At 42.5% G+C, this 26,174-nt stretch overlaps 1 protein-coding gene across 1 annotated transcript in view; it reads right to left on the minus strand.

Moving 5' to 3' along the window:
- The window catches only part of LOC138757266 (potassium/sodium hyperpolarization-activated cyclic nucleotide-gated channel 1-like), a 305,197-nt gene that overhangs the window by 74,292 nt on the left and 204,731 nt on the right, over positions 1 to 26,174 (minus strand). The gene's annotated exons all lie outside the window — the stretch shown is intronic.

Consider the following 26,174-nt stretch of genomic DNA (forward strand, 5'->3'; position numbering starts at 1 on the left):
AAAAACAATTATAATGTATGACAGCTTTGGAGCTGTGAAAACTTTGCCTCTAGGTTTGTGGACTGTTGGGGAGTTTTGAGACCTAGCTTCTTCATTATGTCTATTATCATTACATCAGGGAGGTACTGGGCCCACTTGAATTCACCTATCATCAGATGCCATCTCGCTAGTCCTCCACTGTGCGTCAGATCACAGGAGCATTGACGTCAGGCCATTGCTCACTAACTACAGCTTCATATCAGCCACATTTATGACCAAACTAAGGAATAAGGGACTCTTTTTGTGCCTCTGCAATTAGATCGACTTCCTCATTAGTGGACCCTAATTAGTGTGGATTGCCAAGATCACCTCCTCCTCGCTGACCATCAACACAAGCACCCCAAGGCTGCATGCTGAGTCCCATACTCGATTCCCTGTGCACTCATGTTTGTGCAGCCAAATTTGGCTCCAACTCTATCTATATATTTGTTTATGACACCACTGTTTTTGGCCGAATAACTGGAAACAATGACTCAGAATACAGGGTGAAGATTTGAAACCAAGTTGAGTGGCCAGAACAACTATCTTGCGGTCAACGTCACCATAAGAAGCTTACTGTTGATTTTAGGAAAGAGAGGTCAAGGGACTATACAGTGGTCTGAACTAATGGATGGAGGTGGAGAGGGTTAGAACCTTTAAGTTCCTGGGAGTCTGTATTTCAGTAATCTAAGGTGTCAGACATTTGATATGCTGTCAAATGATCTGTCAAGCCTTCACATGTGCTGTGGAAAGTGCACTGACAGGCTGCATATTTGGGAGTTTGACTGTTCAGGAATACAGAAGTCTGCAGAAGGTAGACAACATAGCCAAGTCTATCACAGGCTCCGACCTACCATCCATAGGAGACATCTATATGAGGCGCTGCCTCAAGAAGGCAACCGACATCATGAAGGTCCTCCATCTTGCTGGTCACAACCTCGTTTCACTGCTACTTTTGGGCAGAAGGTGAGAGCATAAAAAACACCATCTCTCGGTTTCAGAACAGTTTCTCTCCAACAGCTATAAGACTTTCGTACCTCCCCTTGTTAAACCCATCATGGACTGCTTCAAAAATGCAAAAGGACTGTCTGCACTATCGCCAAGTCCCTTTTTTGTTCTGAGATAACTGTGACTAATTACTGTATTTTTAAAAAATTTATTGTCTCTTTTTAATTCAATTAACCATACTTCTGTAGTGAAACAAGAAAATCTGCACATGCTGGGCTCTAAAATCTGCACATCCTGTACAGTACAGGAAAGTGCTGGAGAAACTCAGCAGATCATAAGGCATCCATAGGAAATAAAAGGAAGTCAAAGTTTTAATTCTGAGCCATTTGTCAGGAGTCCTCAGGCCCAAAATGTCAAATGCCTTTTGCTTTTTATACATGCTGTGTGACGTGCACACAGCATCTCCAGCATGTTTACACATGGTACTGTTTTTTTTTAAAAAAGCACCTGTTCAGCTGCAGCAAGAAAGTATTTTGGTGCATAGGTACCAGGTACATGACAATAAGGTCATCACTAGGCCACACTGCTGGACTTTGGTTGGTCAGTCTTGGTGAGATAGTCCCTTTCCATCCATTGCTGATAAATCCGGGCATGTGGCTCGTTGGGCAGCAGTGATACATTAGAATGATTAGGCTCAGTAAGTAGTGAAAACACAGTCACATAAAGCTTTGGGTTTTATCTTCTGTTGTAAAGAGATCACATCAGCAAGGACAGACTGATCTTGGAGAGGATTCAGAAAGGATTTTCAAGAAGGAAGTTGGGTAGACAGATTAAATGACGAGGACAGATTGCAAAGGCAATTATTTTTCATTGGATCCAGAAGATTGGGATGATGTAAATGAGATGATTAAAAATATTAAAGGAGTTGAAAGGATGGGTCCAGAACAATGGGGCATTACCTAAAATGCAAGGCAACCCCATTCAAAGTTGGTGAGGAAGCAGATCTTCACTTGAAGAAACCTAGGGCTGAGCTTAGGCCAATTTAAAATGGTAAAACTGAAGTTGATAGAATTTGGAGGGGCAAGGATATTAGTGGCACCATCAACAAAACAGATAGATGGACCTCAGGAACCCATGATCTAATTGAGAGGCTAATCTACATTTCCCATCTTCTTCTGCCCCTCTATATTTTGAGGTAGATGATTCTCTTTGTTGTGAAATATAATGTTACATGATGTTCGAGGAAATCATGTGCAAAATAATAAGAGGAATAGATCATGTGAATGTACAGATTATTTTGCCCAGAATAAGGGATTAAGCAACCAGAGGACAATCATTGGTTTAAGTTGAGGAGGGGGGGGGGGGGGGGGGAGAAAGAGATCTACAGTAATTGGAACATGAGGGGTAAAATTTTCTTTTTCATTGGAGGAAACATTTGCTCAGCTCACATTATATATAAATGTGACAGCATAGCCAAGAGGTCTAAAGCAGTGTGTTTAGGTTCCAGTATTTTCTGCGATGTGGCTTCAGGTCCCACCATTTTAAGAAATTCAGACACTGCAAGTTTTGAAATTCAGACACAAAAGTTAATCGGTTACTGAAAATTAACACGTGCTGAGATTGTTCTATTAATAAATGTTTGAAGACCAGGGATGGGAGATTTAGGAGATGGAGAATGTTTTTTTTTTAAAGCAGGATATCCTGATGATCTGAAACTCACTGGCTGCAAAGAAGTTGACAATTGAGTCAATCACTGTTTTCAAAAGAGAAAATAATCCATGGGACCAAGACTGGGAAGTGAGACTGACTAAACTGCACTCCAGAGAGTTGACACAAGCTTGGTGGGCCAATTGACGGCAGGAAGCCTTAGCTCACAAAATATCAAACACTCTACTTGATTCTTTGCAAACTATATTAAACTTTCCACGAACCTCCGTAACTTAGGTCCACCTTCACTCCAACTTTCTTATGGCAAAGCCCACTGACGTTGTGTAGAATGAAACACTTGTGCATGAAACATGGATACATACCGTATATTCCAACAACAATAAGGAGCAGATGGAAAAACATCATAAGAATCGGTGGAAAGACATCTTTACACTTGAATCTCCCCAAGGAATCGAAGTTATTAAATAAATCATGAAGGAATATATATTTATTTATTTGTGTTTCTATACACCTGCACACGCTGCTTAGTTGGGCTATACTTGTTCAATCAGATTACGATAAACTTGACTATTCTGTGCTGTTCTTTTTTAATGAAAGTCGCAATCTTCAACTGTGATTTATTCTCAGTTGCTTTGCTTGTAATTCTTGGTTATTAGAATGGACTTTTCTTTACTGCATGCAACAAAAGAGAGAATTCTAAATATGTGAAGCACGGTACTTACCTCCTTTCTCTGACTTTTGAGGAAATTGATATCTATGCACAAGCCAATGGCAGACTGAGTGCTGAATTGAAAGTAAGCCCTTAATTTTGGAGATGTCTAAACAATTCTGTTGAATATTTCTTCACTCATTGGAATTGAAAATGAATATTTGTATGAATGTTGTATTTTGTTCATGTCACTATCTCGGAAGATCTTTCCTGGAACCAACTGAAGAGAGCCTCTGCTTCCTCAGGAGTTTGCGGAGGAGCTAGTGGAGTTGTTCAAGTGAACTGGTATGGACTTGAAGGGCCGACATGGCCTGTTTCCGTGCTGTAAATGGTTATATGGTTAAATAGCTAGTATCTGTGTTGGTGAAAGTACAAGGTTGTCTTCGAAACCCGTCTGGTTTGCTGATGCCCTTAGAGAACGAATATGCAGACTGAAGTAAGAACAAAAAAATGCTGGAAACACTGTTTTTATTTCAGATTTCCATCTGCAATTTTTCTGAAGGGCCTGTAACTGTACTGTAATTTTCTATGTTCTAAATGAGCAAACTATACCCTGACACTGCCTGCAGATCTATCAATGTGCTTAGTTCTTAAATGACCTAACACTTAATTCAGGAACAATTATCAATGACTATAAATGTTTGGCCTCACTGACAAAGTCTGTATCACTTAAAATCAGGAATGGCTCTGAATTATGCCAATGTGTCAGCTATCAAAAGTCCAAAATCTGAAAAGGAAAAATATTGGCTTACGGATTTGCTCTTCACTGACCTCTCAGTATAGGAAAGTATTCCACCACTACTTTGAGTTTCAGTATAGCACCTGAGGCAGCATGTTAAAACTGCTGAACAGTGCATTCTAAGCTCCAGGTGCCTGGAATGAACATGCTGAATGTCATTTCCCAAGCAGTGGAATCTTTCATGTCTATTGAAAGACACATCACTGGAACTGTTGACAGAGCTAAAGCATTGCCTGCATGGTTCTGTCTGGGTTTGTTCTATAGATATTTTGCAAGTTTATTTCACCGAATTTTTAATACTGGAAGAAATATACCACCAATAACATTTGAAATTAATAGTTTTTATTTCCTGACTGGGCGAAAACTTTCAATTTGCCAGGTCTGACCTGTGAGATTAATATCATGTTGCTCCAGGAATAAATGAGAAATCAAGTGAACACAAAACAGTCCTCATTGAGAAGCCAACAGTGGAGAGGGTAAAGAACTTCAAATTCCTGTGTGTAAATATCTCTGAGGATCTGTCCTGGAGCTTCCATGTTGCTGCAATCATGAAGAAGATTCTGTATGTCACTGAAGACTCTCAGAAACTTCTACAGGTGTATGGTGGAGAGCATTCTGGATGGTTATATTACTGTCTGGTATGGAAAAGCCAATGCTCAGGACAAGGAAAATCTCCAGAGGGTTCTTAACTCAGCCTGTGACATCACGGGCACCAGACTTTTATCTTCAAGGACCCCCACCACCCAGACCATGCCCTCTTCACCCTGCTACCGTCGGGAAAAAGGTACAGGATCCTGAAGATTAACTCTCAGAGGCACAAGGGCAGCTTCTTCCCCACTGCCAGTAGATCCCTGAATGAATAACAAACAATAGACACTCCTTTACTTTTTTTCTTGCATTATTTTTATTTATTTTGTATGGTGGTTTATATAAATATTTGCCCTGTGATTCTGCTGCAAAACAATACATTTCATGACATGTTCATAACAATAAATTCTGATTCTGAAATGATCTAGGTTCCACGTCTCACACACAACTTCAAAAAGAATTTAGCACGTCATCTTATACAGTCCATGGAGAAATTGTGTTGGGAATGATTTTTAACTCATAATGTGTCACACTGTTCCATTTATATATTATACTATCACCATAAGTGAAGAACTCAAAAATGCAGTTGGTGCATGACCTTTACTTCTGGGCAGTTTTTCCCTTCTCATTATTCACCTGTGGAAGATTGCTATTATCTACATTCTTTCTGATTTTAGAGTCAGTATGGAAACAGGTCCCTTGGCCCGTCCCATCTGTGCTCACCAGAGTCTTGCTGAGTTAACCCCTTTGCCTGCATTTGGTCTCTATCCTGCTCATCTATCCTTTAGCAGAATAAACTTCTCCTGAATTCCACTGATTACTTTTTGAATATACCCACTAACACTTCATCTTCTGTCATAATATGTTTTACATTATTTCCCTAATTTTATTCTCATCACTTCAAAATTAGGTTTTTCTCCCTGAGGTCTTACCATGGGGTTTTATTCCTTCAGTTATTAGGTTAACAACTATTTTGTTTTAACCATTAGTTCCATGAAACTAACCCGTTTTTTCTACTCTCTTCAAGTTCATTTCCCACCACCAGACCCAGAAAAGGTCCCTCTCACATTAGACCATATTTAAGAAAGAAGTGTTAAGTGCAAATTCATTATCTCAATTCTTTTCCCACTCCTTCTGGCAATTTATTTGGAAACAATTGGAAATTCTGTTGATTATTTTTTCTCAATTTTTTCACTGATTTTACAGATTTCTTTAGTTTATTGTTTTGTATCTATAGTATTCTATTAACATGACTGATTTCTTCTGATTCTCTGTCTCAGTTAAGATTCACCCTCCTTCTATTTTAAAGTTAGAGATGACGTTTTCCATTTTATTTTTAAGAAAAAAATTTAGAAATGTGAACAGAACAGAATCTAGTCAACCAAAACTCCAATAAATGGTGCCCATTGATTTTATGTTTCCATTCAATAGTATTGTTTCTTTTAATGTTAAGGTTTTTGCATCCTGAAGATTTAGGATTCTAACCTGCAACATTTCACAGCCATGTGTTTATGCATTCTTTGGAGAAATGAACATGATTATACATCAAGCCTTCAATTCTCTCGTTCAGCACTGATAGCAAATTACTATGACTGTAACCATCCAAACTGCACTGGAGAAAGATAATACACCTTCAACATTAGTTCAGATACAGAACATTTAGACTGTTTCTACGTCTTCAAAGTGCTTGTGTGGTAACTTAGGCTCTTGGAGAAGAACTGGAAAGCACAACAGAGATGGGAAGTCGGGAGATGTTTTTAGGTGTTGACAATAACCCAAACTGAAGAAGAAATGATGCATTGATCAATTCCCTGGCTGAGTCTCCTCTAAAATTGAAACAGAGTGACGAGAATGCATTTAGAATGAGCATGACAAAGTAGTCTACAGTATAGTTCTCTATGAAAAGGTCTAGAAAATGGAATTGGCCTTCTCCAATGCTGTCATCTGGAAGGTGATTGGGTTTCAAGTAGTATTTTGAAGAACCCATGTTCCCCAAAAATTCCCAAATGACTTTGAGATTGGCCAAATTTGTTGATGAAACTTTGCTGTCTATGGAAGAAAGAAGATCACAATGTGACAAAATTTCATGTGAATAATGGAAGTGATATGATTCAATCTCAGACTAGGATCTTCAACCAAAGCAAAAGAAACAATGAAGTTACGAGGTGTGATGTTGTTGTAGATCAGGAATCTACATTAAATGCATGGCTGTAAATAAGTAACAGCTGGCATTTAAAGAATTTATGCATGATAATACCACAAACAGACACCTCTGTGTACCTCTCAGTAAAGAACCAACAGACCAAGTGCTCAGGATGTGGCTAATAAAGAGTTAAAACTATTTTTGGATGAAGGGAAAATACTTATCATGTTGCTCAAAGAGATCAGGCTTGGGAAAATGTATAATATCAGTAAAGTTCAACCATGAAATTGAACAGGAAAACAAAAGCAAAATATGGAATTGCTTATGGGTAAAGAGTAAAATGCTCTGTAAAAGTTTCAACAAATAATGTGTAAAGTGCAGCAAAGTTTAAAGTAAGTGTGGGAGAAACAGTTTTTCAAACAGTTGAAAAATTAGACATAGAAAATCTCCCAGAAATAGTGAGAAGAGGTCTAATGTGAATTTGGAGCTGAAAGGAAATTGCATTAGTAATAAAATAGTGTTAGGGATACGAATTAGGATAGAAAGCTGATAAGTCAACTGTCGATTTGCAAGACTTTGGAAGAGGTGGCAATAGAGATAATAAATGCATCGATAGTGATTTTCCAAAATATCATAGATTTTCAAATAGTGCCAATAGATTGGAAGATAGCAAGAATAAATAAACTATTTAAGACAAAAAAAGAAAAAATGGGAAGCAATAGTCAGCCATTCATCAACAGCAGTAAAATTACATGAATTTATTTTTAAGGAAGTGCGCCCTAGAAACTTAGAAATTAATAGACAGCATGAAGTTGTGAAAGGAAAAAAAAATGTTTAACAGGTTTGTTAGACTTTAAAAGGCTGTTAAAAATAGAATGGATAAACCAGTGGATGTTGTGTATTTTGACTTCTGAGTAAGCATTTGACGAGGTGCTGTAGAAGAGATGATTAGAGCAATAGGACTAGAGTAATACACTGGTGCAAATTAATGGTTGGAAAACAGACAAAATGGAGAGTAGGCCTAAAATGGTCATTCTTGGGATGGGAAATTGTTACTCCTAGACTATTGAACGGAATGGAGCTGGGACCAAAACTTTCACAATCTAGGTCAGTGGTATGTTTGAGAGGACTGATTGGAAATGATTGAGGATTTCTGATGCTACAAACTTGGGTAATGTTGTGGTTGGTGAGAAGGCTGTAGAAAGGCTTCAAGAAAATCTGCACACATAGGCAAGGACATGATAGATAGATAGTCACAAGAAAAAATGTGAGGTTATTCACTTTGTGTGATAAAAAATAGAAAGTTGGGGTATTTTTGATGTGGTGAGACTGAAAGGTGTTGGTATTCGTTGGATATGGGTGTCCTTGTACAATTATCATTGTATGTTAACATGCAGACAACAGACTCGCCAAGGCAAATAGCGCCTTTGGAAGATGACACAAAAGAGTCTGGAAAAACAACCAACTGAAAAACCTCACAAAGATAAGCGTATACAGAGCCGTTGTCATACCCACACCCATGTTCGGCTCCGAATCATGGGTCCTCTACCGGCATCACCTACGGCTCCTAGAATGCTTCCACCAGCGTTGTCTCCGCTCCATCCTCAACATTCATTGGAGCGACTTCATCCCTAACATCGAAGTACTCGAGATGGCAGAGGCCAACAGCATCGAGTCCACGCTGATGAAGATCCAGCTGCGCTGGATGGGTCACGTCTCCAGAATGGAGGACCATCGCCTTCCCAAGATCGTGTTATATGGCGAGCTCTCCACTGGCCACCGTGACAGAGGTGCACCAAAGAAGAGGTACAAGGACTGCCTAAAGAAATCTCTTGGTACCTGCCCCATTGACCACCGCCAGTGGGTTGATATCGCCTCAAACCGTGCATCTTGGCGCCTCACAGTTCGGCGGGCAGCAACCTCCTTTGAAGAAGACCGCAGAGCCCACCTCACTGACAAAAGACAAAGGAGGAAAAACCCAACACCCAACCCCAACCAACCAATTTTCCCCTGCAACCCCTGCAACTGTGTCTGCCTGTCCCGCATCGGACTTGTCAGCCACAATCGAGCCTGCAGCTGACGTGGACTTTTACCCCCTCCATAAATCTTCGTCCACGAAGCCAAGCCAAAGACAACAAGCAAATTATAAGGTCATAATTACACAACAATTACAGCCACAGGATTAAAGATGTCTTACTGTAATTATACAAGATCATAATGAGACAGCATCCGAGATATTGTAATCAGGTCTTGTTTCCTGGCACCAAAAATGAAATATTTGCAAAAATGGAGGACAATGAAGGTTCATTAGGTGGATTCCTGTCATGGGACTGAGACATGCTTTAATTTGAGGAGACATTAAGCAGACTGGGCCTCTGCTTTCAAGAGTTTTTAAAAAAGGTATCTGATTGAAACATTCAAAATTCATACGATAGCTGACAGATAAATGCAGTTATGATGTTTCCCTTAGCTAGAGACGTTACAGTGTCAAAATAAGGGATCAGACATTTATCAGACTGTGGAAGCACAGTTGCAGAATATACTTAAGACAAGGACTGATAGATTTTTTATATTAAAATTATCGAAGGATATGCAGTTAATAGCGTAATGTGCAACTGAGGATAGAGATTAACCATGAGCAAGTATAAAGCTCCACTTCTGCTTTAATAAAATCTACTGCTGATTTAAATAAACTTTAGTTGTATTTGAGATTCAGCATAATTTAATCATCCATTACAATTGAAGTTGTACATAATATATAATAAAAATATTAAAATTCATAAAAACCTCATAATGAACCTTTTTGAAAACTATAATTTACCCTCCTTCTCCTTTTCCTTCAAAATATTGCTCTCCTTGTGAAGTTCAGATACAGGCTGAACTAGATTTTTTTTGTCACCTCTGAGACGTGAGCCAGCAGTATAGAATTAATGCCAGAAGTTACCGAATTTAATTATGGCAAGATGTTATTTTATTATTTTGTTTCAGAAATGGTTAAAGTGTATTAAAACTACTAATACTTGCTGCTTCATGCTGACTTTGGGAAATAAATTGAGATGATCATTGTGGTTCTAAAAGCCTGAATGTACTGCATATTTTTATATAATTTCTTCCCTAATAATGCAACTTTCTAAATAATGTTACGTTATCAAGGTTAACAGAAGTTGAGAGCAATGCATGATAAGAAAGCAATAAATGTGACAATGCTGGTTGAGACTGCAATTCCTTGTTTCCTCTCTATTGTTCAAGGGACAACTAAATATAATTTAGGACAGTACAAGTGCCGAAGCTATAATTTTGAGAAAATATATTGCTTTACCCAAAACATGATTAACAAGTGCTGCGCCAAGAGAAATTTGATTGTGCCCCTAAATGTGAGGGGCATGTTGATGTGACAGTACCTTTTCCAGGAACTATGTTAATATTTCTGCTTGCCAGGCCTGTGGCCATCACCGCCCAGGCTATTGATTGGCTACATTCCGATTTGGGAGGGGGGGGGGGTCATGAAATTGACCGCTTCTAATGTCACAGAGGCAACCATCTATCGGGCCTCTGAGCTCTAAAATGACCCAACATGAAATCTTGTGAGAATGTTATCACTTCATTGTTGCCTCTTTACAAGATTCTGAATTGAACATTGAAGAACTTGCTTAAATCAGCTACTCTTTCTCTGATTCTGCTGTTACTGCCAATTAAAAATGAGTGGCAGCTGGCTGTTTTGAGAGGTTCTTGTCTGAATAAGCAAGGAACCCCGTGACACAGTCTATGAGACAATGCAGGCCTCAAGGGCGTCAACAAACTATTCACGAGGTAACCATCTGGGATTCAACAGTTCACAATGAGCATCATTGATTCACAGCTATCCCGAGACCCTAACTTCAACTGACACATCCTCTGAGGAACCTAAAATTTTGATAATGGAACCACGACCATGAAATCGAAACTGAAGTCAGCCATTCAACCCTTTGGGCTGCTCTGCCATTCAATAAGATCAGTGCCACTTTTGTTGACTTTCATCATTTTTCTTGATCAAATAAAATCTAAAATTTCTTCAAGCTCTGCGAATAAACAGTGTCTAAGCTTTCTCAGCCTTCTTAGAAGGATATTTCCTCTTCATCTCTATCCAGTTCTTTATTTTGATGAAATGGACAGGGAGAAAAATAGGGAAAATCATTGCAAAATTGGTTCATGAACCATTTCCAGATGTGAGATGAGGCATAGCAACAAGTGAGGCCCTGTGGCTTTAACTGAAGAAACCAAAAATGGTTCAATTGCATTGCAGGAGATGCAATATACATCCCCTAAACAGTCAGAAAAAGTTGGAAGAGCAAATATATTGGTGGATTTATGAGTACTGTGAAAATCAGAAGGCAGTGTTTGTTTGTGATCCAAACACAATGACCTTATATGCGACAGAGCAGAGTATGGGAATAAAAGCTGCAAATTTTTTTGTTAAAGTGTTCATGTAAACTTTTTAAATCAGACTTTAGGAAGCCAGATAAGAGTGGGGCAGTACTGGGTCTGCTTTCAGCATTTGAATCCAGGCAAGTTCAAAAGGTAGTAGTGAGAAAGCATTTTGGAGAGACTAATCTGAATTGCATTAGATTTAACAGAGGACGAGGACAGCAATTGAAGACATTTCATTGTCAGAGCAGAGGTAGGCATTCAAAGAGTGGACGCCAAAGATTTAGAACAAATCAAATTCTTTAGAATGGGTAACCTCCAGGTCGGAATGATGGGGAATGTGCACAGCAAAGAAGTAAACACAGATTCCCAGTGGTCAGCATTGTAGAAAGCCTGAAGGAATATAGAAACTGCAAAGAAGATGCAAGGAAAAGCATTGAGGGGTAAAGTCAAATATCCTGAGATTTTCTGAAAGCATGTGATGAGATGAAGTGTGAATAAGGAAAGAATGCTTCAATTAGAGCAGAAGATTGAGTGTAGAAACAGAGATGTTTGTAAAGTTCTGAATGAATATTTTGCATTTGTCTTCATGGACTTTCAGGATGATATATACCTTGTCTTCAAGGTGGAAATTCTCAGAAGTCCATGTTTAAGAGCCTGCAATTTTCCTCTATATTTTTATAGACCATATCGTATTGTTCATTGGTATCTGGTTATGCAATTGGAAAAGAGCCTGACCAAAATCTAGGTTAACCTGAGGATCTTTCTGTAAGAGAACTGTACATGTACAGATGACCACGCATTTTTCTGCTTAAGCATTGGTAATAATTGTTTGACCTTTTAAAATGAATTTCTAATGCATGATTTGTACAATTTATTCAGTTTGTGAATTTTCTTTAAATATTCATTCCATTTTCAAGTTTTAAATTCGTTTATTATCATCTGACTGTACACATACAACCCTATTTCTCCAGACCACAATGCACAGATATACACACACAAACCACAGTACCTAATTGTAATGGTACTGTACATAAAATAAATATATAATTTAAAATAAATATATATAATTTTTTTCAGATGATTTACTCGGTAGCAGGATAAGTTCATCAATCTCAGAGCCTGCGAGATCCAACTATTTCCTAACCTGTACAGAAGCATCAATATCAGAACTGCTAGTTTGGGAAATTGTACAAGCCTATTTAAGCAATGCACCTGGTAAATGCTGCCATTAGAAGAAGAGAAGACCCCAGTGAGCTTCTCGATTATTTTGATGATCCTCTGTATCTGTATTGATCCAATTCTTTGGAGCTACCACACAAGACAATGGGTCCAACCAGACAGGACCAGTCAATCGTGCTCCTGTAAAATGTTGCCAAGATGGGGCTAGTAGCCATGCCCTCTTCATCCTTCTTGGGAAGTGTGGGTGCTACTGCACATTCCTGATTAATGAGGAGGTGCTGTGAGTCCAGGTCATCCATTATATTCACACCAAGGAAATTTATGCTTTCCATGGCAGACCCATTGATGTGTAGTGGCAAATGGACAACCTTCATCCTCCTCAAGTCTATAATCATCTCCTTTATCATGTCCACATTGAAGCTCAAGTTGTTGTTCTTGCAACATTTTGCGAGGCTTCTAAACTCCTCTCTGTGAACCAACTCATTATTGTTGCCGAGGAGATCAACTACTGTTGTGTCATCCACAAATTTGATGATTCTATTTGAATAGAATCAGGGAGTGCAGTCACAAATCTGCAGCATGAACAGAATCTGGCCAGTACTTAGAATGATGGGACTTGAGATCTGAAATCTGAAGTAATACCTACCAAGGAGGTTCAGAGCACTGTGGTGGAATCACTGTATAGCTATTAGCATTGTCTGTATGAATGTATTCTATGAACTGGCCTGCCCCTGCACCTGTTACTCCTCCCCTCAGAATCCTCATAAAGATTGTAATGCCCAACCTCCTCCCTCAGTACCTGCCTTGGAACTGTGCTGAAGTCTTATGGAGATTAAAGCCTATGAATCACAACTCTCATTCTAATGTGGTTGATCAATAGCACTGCAAGTACTCAGAGATATCTGGAGTGGAAATAATAGCCTGAAGTTAGAATTCCTACCAGCTCCTATTTCAGCTGAATAAATTCTGGTTGCAATCAGCAGGGAAGCTTTAGAAATGAAATATTGGGGGGAGGAGGGAGGCGTTGCAAGATGGCGTAGAACCAAGACATGGGTTCTATCTCTCCCTGGAAGGACTAATTAATACCCGAGTTATATAAACTGTTTAAAAGTTAAAAAGTTCATTAGACGTATTATTAAATGTTGGGGCTGCAAGAAATGAAGAAAGGAAAAGGTCAGAAGCAGAAGAAATTAGTTATTAAAGTTGTTGGTAAAAGTGAAAAATCTGGGCCTACTGACCAGGAGAAGAACCAGGATCAATTAGGTATGGAACCTAAGCCTCAGAGGATGTCCCTGGATCAACTTGAAAGAAGATTGCTGTCTCCGGGGATTCGATCGACCAAAGATGGTACCAATGTCAGCCAGGACGCTTGAGGAAGCAGCACCATCAGCTTAGCCGGGGGAGGGGTGAGTCGAGTGGGGTAGCGCAAGGCAGCGGATGAGATAACGCTGCAAGTCGTGCTTTTGTGCATGCTGACGTGCCTGCGAGCGCCCGCTACTATGCAATGGGCCCAATGAGCATGTGCTCATGGTCGCGTTTCCGCGAAGTCCTGGATCAATTTCATGCTGCTGGGGGACCTGCTCCACGTCGAACTGAAGAAGTCGGCCTGACGTTGGATAGGGTTCAAATGCACAGCATGGTGACTAGCGAGGATATTTTGGTACCTGAAGATGAGGAAGAAGAACAAATTGAATATTTGGATGAAAAAGGTCAAGAGTTATTATTGATGGCAGCTGAAGAAATGGAAGGTAGGCCCAGAACTACAAAAATGGCTTCTCCTTTTAAATCTGTTACTTTACCTACTTCTAATCCTTTAGCTGGACCTGATGTGGTTACAATGTTTGAGGAGTTAACAAAAAAGAATGAAAATATTATGACTTGTATAACCACTGGTTTTCATAATGTTGATGAACAACTTATGGATGTAAAAAGTAAAATTTCAGATGTGCGTGGAGAAATTGCAGCTATGAAAGAAGATCTTAATAAATCCTTGATTGTGGTGGATGAAGTACAGGAAAGATGCAAGAATGTGGAAGATAGAATGGATTAAGTGGAAGAATCCGTATCTGGGTGGGATATGCAAAATAATTTGTTTATGCCAGCGATCAACATTCCTAAAGTCAAGAACAGAAATGAGAGTGAATTGCAGAAAATGGAGATGTTACAGTTGATCTATGTGGCGAAAGACATTATAAAGCATAAGTTTATGATTTTGAGTGGAAGGACAGGCAGTCAGATCATAATTGTAGCCATGGGGATGTGTTGCAATGCAACAGCAATGTAGAATCAAATTTCAGAAATAAAGAGCTAAAGATTTTGTATTTATATCAGTGGTTCTCAACCTTTTTCTTTCCACTCACATTCCACTTTAAGTATTCCCTATGCTATAAGTGCTCTGCGATTAGTAAGGGATGGCTTAAGGTGGTATGTGGGTGGAAAGAAAAAGTTTAAAAACCACTGTTTTAATTTTACCTAATTGACTCATTATGTGCATGGTTTCATAGCTCCAAAGGAAATGGGCCAATGACAATTTTTCTCAAGTAAAATATTTCAGTAAAAATTGGGTCTAGAACAGTGATTCTAAACCTTCCCTTCACACTCACATACCACCTTAAGCCATTCCTTACAAATTACAGAGCACCTATGGCATAGGAAATACTTAAATTGGTATGTGAGTGGAAAGAAAAGAGTTGAGAATCACTGATTTAAATGAATGCAGAATAAAAAAAAATTAAGTGGATGACCTCGTAGTATAGCTACACATTAGTAGGTATGATGTTGCGGCCATCATTAAGTCATGGGGCTAAAAGATGGAAATTATTGGGAGCTGAATGTCCAAGGATACACAGCTTATTGAAAGGATAGGCTGCTAAGCAGGAGTGGCATAGCTCTGTTGGTAAGGAACAATATTAAATCCTTAAAAAGAGGTGAGAGAGGATCAGAAGATATAGAATCAACAAATAGGAACAGTGGAGAGAATAGGTGTCTCAGAAGGGCAATGATATGGTCATGATGAGGGATTTTAACATGCAAGATTGGGAAAACTAGGTTGGGACTGGATCTCAAGAGAGAGATTTTGCAGAAAGCCTATGGCATGGTTTTTAAGAGCAAACCTTGTTGATAAGCCCACTAAGAAATCGGCTGTACTGGATTGGATGTTGTGTAATGCACCCGAGATGACTTGAGAACTTAAAGGAACCATTGGCGGGGGCAAGGGGTGGGGGAAGTGATCACAAAATGACTACGTTTAATTTGAGATTGAACAAGGAGAAAGTAAAGTCAGATCTCAGTGAAGTAAAGGGAATTACAGTTGCATGAGAGAGGAACTGCCCAAAGTAGATTGGAAAGGAGCATTAGCAGGGAAGCCAGAAGAGCAGCAATGGACAATTTCTTCAAGAAATGAGGAAGTTGCAAGATACATAAAAAAAGAGGAAATATTCAAATGGAAAATGTCACAACTATGGCTAATAAGGGAAGTCAAAGCCAACATGAAAGCAAAAATTAATGGGAAGCTAGAAAATTGGGAAGTTTTAAAAAAAATTTACAGCAACTACAAACTTTATTAGGAGGGAAAAGATGAAGTCTGAGCAAATACTATCAAAGAGGATACAAAAAGATTCTTTGAATATATAAAGAGTAAAAGAGAAGTAATAATGGGAGACAAGAACGTGGCAGAGGAACTAAATTTGTATTTTGCATCAGTCTTCACTTTGGAAGATATTAACAATGTGCCAGATATCGAAGGGTATCAGGGAGAAGCTGCTCAGAAAGCTGAATGGTCTAAGTGTGGATAAATCTCCTGGATCAAATGGATTGAACCTTCGGGTTCTGAAAGAAGTAGTGGTAGATATTGTGGGAGCATAGGTAATGATCTTTCAGGAATCAATAGGTTCTGGCATGGTCCCGGAAGACTGGAAAATCACAAATATCGCCCTGTGGCGGTACCCCATTAAGCAGGTGAAACGGCCCTGCTTGTCACGCATGCAACAGAGCAGCCGGCCATAATGGTGCCATTGGGGGTTTCCCCCTGACCTCGGCACCGGGCTCAGAAGCCCGCGCTTGGTGATCCACGTGACACCCCGGTGATGTCAGGGCCCCCCAGCGCGGTTCTCAGCTAGGTCCGGGCTGGGTGTATAAGACCAGCCAGGCAGCCTGCAATAAATCAGTTTAGCTCACTGAACTCAACTCGTCTGGTTGTGCGATCCTTCAGTTAGCAGTGTAGCCGCCGCTGCAATTGGTGACCCCGACAGGTTCAAACGTCTTTGAACCCAACATGAACAACCCTTCGATCAACGCTATAGCCATCAAGATTCTTGACTTCTGGGTTCAGGAGCAGGAGACCTGGTTCAGCCTCGCAGAGGCTCAGTTTCACACCTGCCAGATTCCATCAGATTCGACCAAGTTTTACCATGTGGTCGCCGCCCTGGACCAGGCCACCGCCAAATGAGTGCTACACCTTGTTCAACACCCACCTGCAGAAGATAAGTATGGGACCATCAAGTGGGTGCTCACTGGCTCTCTCAGCGTCTCCAGGCACCAGCGTGACACTCGGATTATACGCTTTAACACCTAGAGGGGACAGAACTCCAATCGAGTTGATGGACGAGATGCTCGCACTCATGGGCGATCACACCAACTGCCCACTCTTCGAGCGCATCTTCCTCACAATCTTCCTGAAGACATCCGGCCATTACTGTCCCAGGAGAGATTCGTTGATCCTAGGAAGGTCGCTCAAAAGACTCAGGAGCTATGGCTTGAACGATTCCCGGAGGGCTCAGCAGTCCAGCAGGTTACGAGTCACGGGCATGACCATGTCAAGCCTTCCTCTAGTGCTGTGGTGGAACACCCAGCCCCTGCAGGGGTCTCAAAGAGCATAGCCAGAAGCAAGCCATCCACTTCAGGTCTCTGGTTCTTCCACCAGCGCTGGGGAGCCAAGGCTCGGAAGTGTCGTCAGCCCTGCTCATTCCAAGGAAATGAGCAGGCCGGCCGCTGTTAATAGCTGTGGTGGCTGGCCAAGAACACAGCCTTCTCTACCTGTGGGATTCAGTCAGCGGCCGACGCTTGCTCGTCGACACCAGCGCCCAAATCATCAAGTCACTGAACTGGCCTCAAGGACCACACCTACGTGCAGCCAATTTGACAGAGATACGAACGTACAGAGAAAAGACCATCCACTTCCAGATCACCCAGCGGAAGTTCCAACCGCCATCTTGGGTGTCAACTTCCTCCTCGCCCACGGACTCCTGGTCGACATTCGAGGTAGGAGACTGGTAGATGCCTGTACCTTCCAATCCGTTTGCCTCAACGCCTCCCGCACAGAGAAGCCACAGATGGCCACGGTCAGCATGCCCAAGGATGAGTTTCAGCATATCCTGGATGAGTTCCCATCCATCCTCAAGCCGCAGTTCTCCGCCACCTCACCACACCACGGGGTGTTTCATTACATCCCCACCCAAGGCTTGCCGGTCTGTGCCAAGGCACGCCGGCTCCTTCCAGATAAGGTCGAGATAGCAAAGGAAAAGTTCTCACAACTGCAGGAGCTGGGGATCATTCGACACTCTGACAGTCCTTGGGCCTCACCACTCCACCTGGTCCTAAAAGCCTCTGGCGGCTGGTGCCCCTGTGGAGATTATCGACAACTTAACAACGCCTCAGTACTTGACCATTACCCGATCCTTCACATCCAGCACTTTATGGCCAACCTGTATGGCGCAAGGGTATTCTCCAAGGTCGACCTGGTGCATGGGTATCACCAAATCCCAGTGCACCCCGAGGACATACCCAAAATGGCCATCATCACCCCCTTCGACTTGTTTGAGTTCCTACGCATGCCGTTCAGGCTCAAGAACGCTGCCCAGACCATCCAGCGCCTTATTGACACAGTGGGCAGGGATTTGAATTTTGTATTCATTTACCTGGACGACATCCTTGTCGCCAGCAGAGACCGGGCACAACACAAGTCTCAACTGCACACCCTCTTCTCCCGACTGGCTGACTTCGGCCCAACGATTAATCCGGCCAAATGCCAGTTTGGGAAAGAATCCATGCAGTTCCTGGGCCATACCATCATGGCCGGAGGAGCCACACCTGCCGCTACAAAGTTTGCTGCAATCAGGGAGATCCCACGCCCAGACAACCTCAAGGGGCTACAGGAGTTCACGCGTATGGTCAATTTCTATAACCGCTTCATTCCAGGCACTGCACGCAGCACTCTTCGCCCTCATCGCAGCAGAAGACAAGACACTCGTCTGGACTCCAGAGGCCAGCAGGGCATTCAAAGCCACGAAAGATGACCTCATGAAGGTTACCAAGCTCGTCCATCCACGCACTGACCTGCATATGGTGCTCTCCGTCGATGCCTCTGCCATAGCCGTCGGCACCATCCTGGTGCAGTAGGTGAATGGACAGTGGAAACCACTGGCATTCTTTAGCCGACTTCTTCGTCCGCCAGAGCGCAAGTATAGCGCTTTCGATCATGAGTTACTGGGCATGTACCTGGCGGTGCGACATTTCCACTATTTCTTGGAGGGGAAGCCTTTCACCACTTTTACCAACCACAAACCTCATTCAGGCGCTCGCTATGGCAAGAGATCTCTGGTCGGCCCACCAACAGCGTCACCTCTCCTTCATGTCAGAGTTCACCACCAACAAGGCGAAGAAAGACAACGTGGTAGCCTACGCACTCTCACAATTGGCCATTTGCGCGCTGACACCCGGCCTCGACTTTGACCAGCTTGCCCAGGACCAGAAGTCTGACGAGGAGACACAGACCTTCTGGACTTCCATCACAGGCCTGCAGCTCCAGGACCTCCCGATTCCTCATGGTGAGGGCACCGTCCTGTGGGATGTCTCCATGAACACCCCAGCAGTGGCGCAGGCAAGTCTTCCACCATATCCATGACCTTTCCCACCCTTCCTTCAGGTCCACGGTCTGTATGGTGAGAGAACGTTTCATCTGGCATGGGCTTCGGAAGCAGATTGCGGACTGGGCCAGAATCTGCACCCATTGCCAGCTTTCCAAGGTACACAGGCACACCAGAGCACCCGTGCAAGATTTCGAACACGTCCAGGAACGTGTGGACATCGTCGGACCCTTACTCATTTCCCAAGGTAACCATTACCTTTTCACCGTGGTAGACCGCACCATTCGTTGGCTCGAGGCGATCCCGATGCCAGATGCCTCCACGGACTCCTGCTCCCGAGCGCTTTTGAATGGTTGGGTTGCCTGGTTCAGCATCCTGAACCACCACACCAGTGATCGGGGCACCCAGTTCACCTCTGCACTCTGGGCACAGCTCGCCAACAGGCTGGGGATCAAGTTACATCACACCATGGCCCATCACCCACAGGCCAATGGGCGAGTTGAGCGATTGCACTGCCACTTTAAGTCGGCACTTATGGCCTGCTTCACCGGCCCTGACTGGGTGGATGAGCTGCCTTGGGTGCTCTTGGGCATCAGCTCGACACCCAAAGAAGACCAACAGATATCATCAGTTGAGCTGGTCTACAGTGCACCGCTAGCCCTACTCGGTGAATTCGTCAACGCACCTGACAAACCCCAGCAGTCACCACATGGTCTACTTCCCCCCCTCCAAGCCCAGTTGGACTCCTTCACATTCCCACCGCCGCCCAGACACGGTACATGGGCCTCTTATGTCCCCAGCGAGCTGTACTCCGCAGAGTACATTTTTATCAGGTGGGGCCCGTCCATAGCACCTTTACAAAGACCATACGAAGGGCCGTACAAAGTTGTCCAGCATTCAGGATCCACTTTCAGACTGGACAACGGTGGTAAGAGGGAACTGTTTACAGTGGACAGGTTAAAGCCAGCCCACCTTGACCCCACTGAACCAGTAGTTGTGGCCCAACCAAAGAAGCGAGGCTGCCCAGCAAAAAAGGAAATTGCCGCCAGTTCTGAGGGGGGCTGTGTGGCCGTATGCCATTAGGCAGGTGAACCAGCCCTGCCTGTCACGCACGCAGAGGGGCAGATGGCCTAAATGGCGTCATCGTAAGTTTCCTCCTGACCTCGGTACCAGGCTCAGAAGGCCGCGCTTGGCAACCCATGTGACGCCCTGATGACGTCAGGGCCCCCAAGCGTGGTTCTCAACCAGGTCCGGGCTGGGAGTATAAGACCAGCCAGGCACCCTGCAATAAATCAGTTTTGCTCACTGAACTCAACCCGTCTGGTTGTGCGATCCTTCAGTTCGCAGTGGCCGCTGCTACATCCCCTGCATTCAAGAAGTAAGGGAAGCAGCAGAAAGGAAATTATAGGCTAGTTAGCCTAGTGTCAGTGGTTGTGAAGATATTGCAGTCGATTGTAAAGGATAGAGTTATGGATTACTTGGAAGCACATGACTGCCTTGACCAAACCCAGCATGGTTTCCTGAAGGGAAAATCTTGCTTGATGAACCTATTGGAAATCTTTGAGGAAGTGACAAGCAGGCTGGGTAGGAAGATGCTGTGGATATTGTGCATTTGATATCAGATGGCCTTTGACAAGGTGCTGCACATAAGGCTACTTAAAAAGATAAATGCCCATGGTATGACAAGAATAATACTAGTGTGGGTAGAACATTGGCTGATTGGCAAGAAGAGAGTTGGAATGCCACGATTAAATTCTGATTGGCTGCCAATTACTCATGGTGTTCCACAGGAGTCAGTGTTGGGGCTACTTCTTTTTATACTGTATATTATGGAATGCATGGATTTGTGGCCAAGTTTGTTGATATGAAGGGAAGTGGAGGAGCAGGTAATGTAGAAGAAACGCAAAGGCTACAGAAGGACAGATTGAGTGAATGGGCGGAGAAGTGGCAAATTAAATATAATGCCGCAAGGTATATATGGTCATGCAAAAAAAAAGACAAATAATTTTTAAATTGGAAATAATCAGAACCAAACAGACCCCAGAGTCCTCGTACAGGATAACTTGAAGGAAAACTTACCTGTTGTGACAGTGAAGAAAAAGGCAAATGCAATGCTTCCATTAATTTCAAGAGGAATAGAACATGCAGTGAGAGCAGGGATGTGATGGGCAAGCTTGATGGGCACTTGTGAGACCTCACTTGGAATATCGTGAACAGTTTTGAGCTCCTCATTTCAGAAAATATGTGCTGGCATTGCAGAGGGTTCAAAGGAGGTTCACAAGGATGATTCCGGGAATGAAAGGTTATCATTTAGGAGCATTTGACAGCTCTTAGTCTGTATTCATTGGAATTTAGAGAATTTGGGGTGGGGGGGGGGTGCGGGGATCTCACTGAGACATTTTGAATATTGAAAGGTATGGACAGAGTATATCAAAAAAGGTTGTTTCCATGGTGAAAGAGTCCAGTACTAGAGGGTACAACTTCAGGAACAGATGTTCAGAAATTTCTTCAGCCAGAGGATGGTAAATCTGTTATGGAGAAAAGGTCAGGCAGTGGGTCTGAATGGTAAAATGGAAAAGATCATGATTAAATAGAGGCGTAGACTATGGGCTGTATAGTCTATTTCTGCACCCATCTCTTATGGTCTCAATTATTAAATTGTTTAAATACTTTTCTCCTGTGTTTAAAAGACTCACTTCATGAGAGTCTTTTAGAAGGGGTTACAGAGATCTTTGATTACACAAGCTGCCACTCACAAATGGCACTGCTTCAAGGTTCTTCAGTTGTCACATATACAAAATACATAACATTTGTTTTCTTGGCCCTGTAAAGGCACATAAAGAGGCGTCACTTGTCTATGAAGTAGAGAAAGAGAAGAAAAAGAAAATCGCTCAGATACATCGAGTATGCATGAATTCTGCTACCTCCTGTGCTCTCATAATTTCCACGGCCCCTTGTACGTTCCATTGGTGATACTGAGCACAAGGCATCCAAATCACCTTCCTTGACCCTGGATATGAACTCCCGATATGATTTTGAAGCTTTCAAAGCCTTAGATTCTTTAGGTACCTTGCTCCCTGTTTTAGGTTATAGATTTTATTCTCAAGCCAGACTTCAACAGCCTGTGGTCTGCGGCTGCCAACCTCCAGGCTGGTCCACTTCTGTGGTCTGCTACCCTGTAAGGTCCTCTTCCAAGGTTTCTCTTTTTGGGCAGGATGGGCAAGGATAGAGCATTGTCCCGCTATGTTGCCCTATGCAAAGACCTCTATTCCCCCAGAGCCCATGATCCTCATGGTCTGGGCTGCTGAGCATGGGCATTGCCATCTTGGGCATGGATATCCATTGTTCAAAAAAATTCTACACGGGGCCAACACTTGCAGGAGCAAGGCTTCACATGTATGTAAAATCGAGCAAGCATAGAAATAGACAGGCACATCCTTACATTAAGATCCAGAGCAGGCACGACCTGGCTCAATGCTAACATCAGATTCTAAACTCTGATGACATAATTTCAATAACAAAGAATGATATCACACTTTCTCATCAAGCTGTGGGCCATCTGTTCAGGCAGATCCATTTACTGCTTTGTTTGCGATACTTCCTTGGATTATTTCATTGTGTAAAGAAGCTATACGAAAGTAAACTAATATAAAATATGCGTTATTAAATAAACTTATTAAACTTAAAAATGGTTAAACCACTGATGTAGCAGATTGTGTCCATATATATTAAAGGAATTAGAGAAGAGATAGCAAGAAAAAGGCACACTGGCAAAGACTGTTGATAGCAGTCATTACACTTGTAATTAAGTTCCTCAACATGGTTATCCAACTGCACGAAAACCAACAAGGTCGGGTCAGATACAGCAATGAGCTCTCTGAACCCTTCTCCATTAACAATGGTGTGAAGCAAGGCTGCGTTCTCGCACCAACCTTCTTTTCAATCTTCTTCAGCAAGATGCTGAAACAAGCCATGAAAGATCTCAACAATGAAGACGCTGTTTACATCCGGTACCACACGGTTGGCAGTCTCTTCAATCTGAGGTGCCTGCAAGCTCACACCAAGATACAAGAGCAACTTGTCCGTGAACTACTCTTTGCAGACGATGCCACTTTAGTTGCCCATTCAGAGCCAGCTCTTCAGCGCTTGACGTCCTGTTTTGCGGAAACTGCCAAAATGTTTGGCCTGGAAGTCAGCCTGAAGAAAACTGAGGTCCTCCATCAGCCAGCTCCCCACCATGACTACCAGCCCCTCCACATCTCCATCGGGCACACAAAACTCAAAACAGTCAACCAGTTTACCTATCTCGGCTGCACCATTTCATCAGATGCAAGGATCGACAACGAGATAGACAACAGACTCGCCAAGACAAATAGCGCCTTCGGAAGACTACACAAAAGAGTCTGGAAAAACAACCAACTGAAAAACCTCACAAAGATTAGCGTATACAGAGCCGTTGTCATACCTACACTCCTGTTCGGCTCCGAATCATGGGTCATTTACCTGCATCATCTACGGCTCCTAGAACACTTCCACCATCGTTGTCTCCGCTCCATCCTCAACATTCATTGGAGTGACTTCATCTCCAACATCGAAGTACTCGAGATGGCAGAGGCCGACAGCATCAAATCCACGCTGCTGAAGGTCCAACTGTGCTGGGTAGGTCACGTCTCCAGAATGGAGGACCATCGCCTTCCCAAGATCGTTTATATGGCGAGCTCTCCACTGGCCACTGAGACAGAGGTGCACCAAAGAAGAGGTACAAGGACTGCCTAATGAAATCTCTTGGTGCCTGCCACATTGACCACCGCCAGTGGGCTGATATTGCCTCAAACTGTGCATCTTGGCGCCTCACAGTTCGGCGGGCAGCAACCTCCTTTGAAGAAGACCGCAGAGCCCACCTCACTGACAAAAGACAAAGGAGGAAAAACCCAACACCCAACTCCAACCAACCAATTTTCCCTTGCAACCGCAGCAACCGTGTATGCCTGTCCCGCATCGGACTTGTCAGCCACAAACGAGCCTGCAGCTGACGTGGACATTACCCCTCCATAAATCTTCGTCCGTGAAGCCAAGCCAAGGAAAGAATTCATGTCCAAGGCACAATGAAGGAACCATCTTAACATCAGTTGGGTGAGTGGGCAAAGATCTGGCAGATGGAGTATTACGTTAGTCATCCACTTTGGTAGGAAAAATAGTAGAGCAGATTATTATTTAAATGGTGAAAAACTGCAGCCTGTTGTGCAGAAGGACCTGTGAGTGCTTGTACATGAATCGCAAAAAAGTTGGGTTTCAGGTACAACCGGTTATTAAGAAGGCAATTGCAATGTTGGCCTTCATCGCTAGAGGAACTGGATTCAAGCGCAGGGAGGTCATGCTGCAACTATACAAGGTACTGGTGAGGCCGCAGCTGAAGTACTGTGTGCAGTTCTGGTCTCCTTACTTGAGAAAAGATATACTGGCCCTGGAGGCAATCCAGAGGAGGTTCACCAGGTTGATCCCAGAGATGAGGGTGTTGACCTATGAGGAGAGACTAAATCATCTGTGATTATACTCACACGAATTCCGAAAAATGAGAGATCTTTTAGAAACGTAAAATTATGAAAGGGATAGGTAAGATAGAGGCAGGAAAATTGTTTTCACTGGTAGGTGGGAGCAGAACTAGGGAACACAGCCTCAAGATTCAGGGGAGTAGATTTAAGATGGCGATGAGGAAAAACTGTTTTTCCCCAGAGAGTAGTGAATCTGTGGAATTCTATATCCAGGAAAGTGGTTGAGGCTACTTCATTAAACATATTTAAGGTTTTTACTTAAAAAAGGAATTAAGGGATATGGGGAAAAGGAAGGTAGGTGGAGTTGAGTCAATGATCAGATCAACCATGATCTTATTGAATGGCGGAGCAGGCTCGATGGGCCAGATGGCCTATTTCTTATGTTCTTATCGTAAAAGATTTCAACACAGATAAATGTTAAGCATCATTTTCCTTGGAAAATAATGATCAAAATAAGAAAGTGGAAAATGGGATATGGAAGAACAAGTGTTTAAATCACGAGAATCAGGAACATGGTGGCAATAAATAAAAACTATCATATATGTTTTGATATGGAAAAATGGAGAATTGAAATTATAAGAGGTTTATTAAACCTATTGAATCATTTTAGATTACATTTGGGATTATGCTTCTTGTTCTGTTTGCCATCTTATAGAAATACTGAAGGAAGACTCCAAAAATGTGTAAGAATAATAACAAAATGATGAGGTTCTACTCAGATGGGATGGTGAACAGGCTGGATACCTTTTTTCTTGAAATCTATTATTCTATGACTCTAAAAGAAAGTTAAGAGATCTCAAGATCACAAGGTATAAGAGCAGAAGTAGGCCAATCAGCCCGTCGGTTCTGCTCTACCATTTAATCATGAGCTGATCCTTATCACTCCCCACTCCCTGTAACCTTTGATGCCCTGACTAATCAAATACCTGTCAATTTCTGTCTTAAATACACCCAACCACATTGCTTTCACTGTTGACAAGTTCCACAGAGTCACAACCTTCTGGCTAAAGAACTTACTTTGCATTTCTATTTTAAATTGACACCCTTTAATCTTGAAATTGTGGCCTCTTGTCCTAGACTTCCCTACCATGGGAAACAACTTTGTCACATCTACTCTGACCATGCCTTTCAAAATCTGAAATGTCCTTCTGTTCTCCAACGAGTACAGTCCAATTCCTGACAAATGCTCATCATATGCTAACCCTTTCATTCATGGTTTCATTCATCATTGCGTGCTGAATAACAAGAAGAGTAGAAGAGCCAGCAGATGAGGTAAACCAAACAACTTTACTGTACACAATCAAAGAGAGAGGGAGAGGAGGACCATAGCATGGTGTCTGCTCCCTGCTAGTACTCTATT

The sequence above is a fragment of the Narcine bancroftii genome, chromosome 3 (genome assembly GCF_036971445.1).
Source record: "Narcine bancroftii isolate sNarBan1 chromosome 3, sNarBan1.hap1, whole genome shotgun sequence".
Lineage (NCBI taxonomy): Eukaryota > Metazoa > Chordata > Chondrichthyes > Torpediniformes > Narcinidae > Narcine > Narcine bancroftii.